Here is a 5,575-nt window from a genome sequence, read left to right on the forward strand (position 1 = left end):
AACAAAAGCCCAGGTTCAGACAGCTTCACAAGGTTTACCAAACATTCAAAGAAGAACTAACACCTATACTCCTCAAACTATTTCAGAAAATCTAAGAGGAAGGAACACTTACAATTTCTTTTTATGAGGCCAGCATTATCCTATTTCCAAAACTAAAGACACTACAAAGAAATAGAATTACAGGCCAACATACCTGATGAACACAGATGTTAAAATCCTCAACAAAATATTAGCATAAAATCCTCTCTCTTTGTTTTTTGATGAGTCTGGCTAATGGTTTGTCAATTTTTGTTTGTCCTTTCAAAGAACTAGCTCTTGGTTTCATTGATTTTTTTGTATTTTTTTTAGCCTCTACGTTATTTATTTCTACTCTGATCTTTATTATTTCCTCAATTCTACTTACTCTGGGCTTAATATATCACATCCAGAAATATATTAAAAAGATCATACACCATGACCACTGGGATTCACTACAGGGATGCAAGGCTGGTACAATATTTGCAAATCAATAAACATGATACATCACATAAACAAACTGAAAGACAAAAATATCATGATCATATTGATAGAAGCAGAAAAAGCATTTGACAAAATCCAACACCCATTTTTGATTAAAAACTCTCAGCAAAGTGGGAATAGAGGGAGCATATCTCAATATGATAAAAGCCATATATGACACACATACAGCCAACATCATACTCAATGGGAAAAAACTAAAACCATTTCCTCTTAGAACAGGAACAAGTCAGGGATGCCCACTTTCACCACTCATGTTCGATATAGTACTGGAAGTGCTAGCCATAGTGAACAGACAAGAAGAAGAAGTAAAAGGTATCCAAATTGGAAAAGAAGAAGTAAAACTGTCCTTATTCGCAGATGACATGATATTATACATACAAAACCCCAAAGATACCATTAAAAAACTACTAGACTTAATAAATGAATTTGGCAATGTAGCAGGATACAAAATTAACACCCAGAAATCTATGGCTTTTCTATATACCAACTAGAGGCTTGGTGCACGAAATTCATGCCCGGGGTGGGGAGTCCCTCAGCCCGGCCTGCACCTTCTCTCACCATCCCTCAGGGGATGTCTACCTGCTGACAGTTGGAAATCCCTCTCGCAATACCGAACCCCTTGCTCCTGACTGCCCACCTCTGCGGTCACACAACTGTCACACGCCAGGCAGTCACACAGAAATACCTTGGCATCGGCCAACTTATGGAATTCTTCCTTCTCTCCATTCTTCTGAGCCGGACTCCAGACAGACGTTGACTGTGGCATTCTCTTGGTCATCATTTTGTTTTGTTTTTTCCAAAAATGTTATATGAATATAACATACAAAGATGCAGCCTCCTTTGTAGGAACAGGGAAGGAAGGGGTGGTTAAGTAAGGCACACGGAGCTGCAGCAAGCACCAGCTGTGGGGAGGGCCAAGGGGGAGATGAGGTTTGCACTGGGGCTGAGGCCCTAGAGCCGTTGCTGGGGAAGAAGGGATCTCCTCTGAGTGCCACGTTCTGAGGCTGAACTAATTGGTCAAGCTGAGGCAGAGGTGGGGGGCCATATAAGCCATCTTTGGTGCTATTCACCCTTTCCCACCCCAGCTCTGTTGTAAAACCCCAGAGCCCTGGACTCCAAAGGCCCCATCCAGAGCAGAGGCCCTGGAAGGGGGTGAGGGGAAGTGAGTAGGGCAAGTCTGAAAGCCAATATGCTTGTGTGCTGAGGGATGGCTGGAGACAGTGGTGAAAGGTAGCAAGAGAAGGGCTCTCATACATACCCTTCTGTGGGGGCCACAGGTGAAGGAGGCCAGGGGAGTAGGGTAGGGATGGGGCACCATGGCCCCAGCCTCTTAGGCATCCCTGTCTGTCCTCTGCAGTGTACATCGAGGAAAGGGCTGCCTCTGAGGAGAGACCAGGACAGGCCAGGTGACCATCTTGAGTTCTGGCTGAGGTGGTGGTCCCCACCTTGAGATACCATCTAACTGGTGATGGCAGAGGGCCCAGTGCCTCCTCGCTTCTCAAAGAAAATGTAGTCAATGGGGAATGTGGCTTCCAGCAGTGCAGCCTTCACTCTCCATCCAGATCCAACTGGAACTGCAAGGCAGTCATCTGCATCCATGAGGGCTTCTTGGAGCATGCACACCCCCCGCCCCCCACTGCTTGCTGATGCATCTGGAGTCTTCACCTCAAAGTTGGTGTCTGTGCCACAGTCACACGTCCAGCAGGACCCCACCACTCACAGGATCATATGGTGATCGGCATCTTGAATGGAGAACTTGCAGAGGAAGGAATGCCAGGTCTGCAGCACATGGCCAATGGTGGTGCCTGGTGGAGACTGTATTTCCACTCTCGGTCCCCGGAGTCCACCAGACGGACGCGAAGAGGCCGCAGCACAGACGTGCACAGCAGTTGCTCTCTTCAGCCACCTGACCCAGGGGCTGTCCAGCCATTGAGCGCAGTTCATACCAGTTACTTGTCTCCCAGCCTAGAAGGGTTTCCACTCACGCAGCTTTCTGGTGAATCAGGATCTGATTAATGGGCACCAAGAATTCAAGGCCAGAAGGTACCCCGGTCAGTGGCAAGAGGTGGGCAGCAGGCCCCAGAGCACTGGGGCTGGGCGAGGGAAGAGAGCGAAGCTGGGCACAGGGGCAGGCACGTCGGCGGGCACTGGCACCGGTCCAGGCCCAGGATGCTGCACCTGCTCTGAGTACCCAGCGGTCACAGGGTAGGGGGGAGGGGGCGAAGGGGTGTAGCCTGTGGGGGGCAAGAATCCTGCCATAGGAAAGGGATAAGGGTTTGTGGGTTGTTGCTATACCAGAAGCTTAGTTCTAGAAGTGGAAGCAAGATCGGGGACAGCCTGACAGACACAGACAGACACAATGATGAACAGGCAAATGCAGAGAGGCGACTGTGCCAGGCACCCGCCCAGGGTCTCTCGGGCAGCACCTTTGACTCAGGGAGAATTTGAAAGTGTCAGCAGGCAGGGCAGAGTACCTGGGACCTTGGATTCCCTCTGGGGTTTGCAGAACCACCCCCTCCCTTGTTCTCCCATTCTCTGAGGAGGCGGCTGTTGGCAGATGGAAGGATGGATGGATCCACGATCAGACCTACTGCCCATCCTCCAGGGAGGTTTCCTGAACCCTCTGTGTTGCCCGCTCACCTGAAGCCCCTAAAATACTCCGGGTACCCAGCCTCGGAGGCTCCCATGAGCTCGTGGAGGCAGGCCCTTGGTCATCGGTTTTTATTTTTTACTACATTTCTTCCGTGTGCAGTTGATCACACTTGTCTGGAGCAGGGCGGGCTCGAGTGACTTTGTGGAGCATCTAGGAAGGGGAAGAGGCTTCAGTGCCTGAGGCCAAGTACCAGGAGGCCAGCAGTGCTGTCAGGATCATGCCGACAGCGCTGGTCTGTTGGTGCCTGGCCTGTCCTCTTGAGATTGCACCTACAGGACTACTAAAGGAGCCAGTCCCCAGTTCTGCCCTGCCTCAGCCATCAATTGATTGGAGTCATAGGGCGGGAGGAGGGATCAAGAGGTTTGCTTTTCAGCCGCTCACCACTCACCAGTCACCAGTCGCCAGTTACCAGTCGCCAGTCAACGCTGCCACTGATTGATCAGCTCCCGCTGCCTCAACTCCCTAGCCTGGCGTTGGGTTGAGCCTTTGGTCATTTTGGACATAATGGACCCTGGGTTTTTATATATTAGGATAATGAACTCACAGAAAGAGAAACTAAAAAAAATATACCATTTACCATTCAAACAAAAATTAAGATAACTAGGAATAAACTTAACTAAGTAAGTAAAAGACTTGTATTCAGAAAACTACAGGACATTGAAAAAAGAGATAGAGGAAGACATAAACAAATGAAAGAACATATCATGGTCATGGATTGGTAGAATCAACATCATTAAAATGTCCATACTACCCAAAACAATCTATAGATTCAATGCAATCCCCATTAAGATACCAACAGAATATTTCACAGACCTAGAATAAACTCTCCAAAAATTCATATGGAATAAAAAAAGACCTACAATAGCTGCAGCAATCCTGAGAAAGAAGAACAAAGTTGGAGGGATCACAATACCAGATATCAAGTTGTATTACAAACCCACTGTTCTCAAAACTCCCTGGTACTGGCACAAGAACAGACGTATAGACCAATGGAACAGAACAGAGAACCCAGAAGTCGACCCAAGCCATTATGCTCAGTTAATATTTGACAAAGGAGGCAAGAGCATACAATGGAGTCAAGATAGTCTCTTCAAAAATGGTGTTGGGAAAATTACTCAGATACATGAAAAAAATGAAACTAGACCACCAACTTACACCATACACTAAAATAAACTCAAAATCAATAAAGGACTTAAACACAAGACGGAAACCATAAAAATCTTAGAAGAATCCATAGGCAGCAAAATATCAGACATATGTCATAGCAATATCTTTATTGATACAGCTCCTAGGGCAATGGAAACTAAGGAGAAAATAAACAAATGGGACTACATCAAAATAAAAAGCTTCTGCACAGCAAAAGAAGCCATCAACAAAACAACAAAAAAGCCCACTGTGTGGGAAAACATATTTGCCAATGTTATATCCGATAAGGGTTTAATCTCCAAAATTTACAGGGAACTCTTACAACTTAACAATCAATTAAAAAATGAGCAAAGGACCTCAATAGACACTTTTCATAGCTAAGATTTGGAAACAGCCTAAGTGCCCACCAGCAGATGAATGGATAAAAAAACTGTGGTACATCTACACAATGGAATACTACACTACTATTAAAAAGAAAGAACTCTTACCATTCCCAACAGCACAGATGGACCTAGGGAGCATTATGCTAAGCTAAATAAGCCAGTCGGAGAAAGATAAATACCACATGATCTCAGTCATTTGTGGAATATAATGACCAACATAAATTGATGAACCAAATTAGAGCCAGAGGAAAAAAATATTTTAGAATATAATAGTAGTAATCCTGTTATTTGCAGATCTTTAATATTTCCTACAACTTTTGTAATATTATACTATGTTATTACAGTTTTAGTAATATTATTATAATTAAAATATTTTTTCTTGAAATATTAATGTTTATTGCATGTGAAAGAAAGAAAGAAAGAAAGAAAGAAAGAAAGAAAGGAAGGAAGGAAGAAAAAAGGACTAAAAATGAAAAGAAAAAAAAGAATCAATGAACAACTTCTGGGTTCCAGTCCAGCATGTGAGAAGATATAAATCGCCACTCCACCCTAAAAAACATGTAAAAACTGAACAAACTGAAAAATCAACACGCTTCTTAGACTCTTAAGAGAAGTGGATCACGGGGCAAGCCACTGCCCCCAAATTTGAAAGCCCATCCAGCAAATACAGAGACTCCCAGCTATGGAGACACAAAGCTCATAAGCACAGAGCACAGAGCCCCGGGGAACCTGCCCAGGGGAAAGTCTGGCCTATAATTGGCAAGTGGCGGAGGCTCAGCATGGACCGTCTGAGAGTTAAACTCCAAGGGGGAACCTGTCATTGGGGCCCCCACCCTTTGTGAGCTTTATGTCCAGAAGCTCCACTGGTCTCACA

General features: G+C 45.3%; 1 pseudogene; it reads right to left on the reverse strand.

The window, feature by feature from the left end:
- Positions 1 to 1,977: 1,977 nt before the first annotated feature.
- LOC102244930 lies at positions 1,978 to 2,787 on the reverse strand (annotated as a pseudogene).
- Between the last annotated feature and the right edge of the window lie 2,788 nt (positions 2,788 to 5,575).

This window comes from Myotis brandtii, unplaced genomic scaffold, assembly GCF_000412655.1.
Source record: "Myotis brandtii unplaced genomic scaffold, ASM41265v1 scaffold2561, whole genome shotgun sequence".
Taxonomy (NCBI): Eukaryota; Metazoa; Chordata; class Mammalia; order Chiroptera; family Vespertilionidae; genus Myotis; species Myotis brandtii.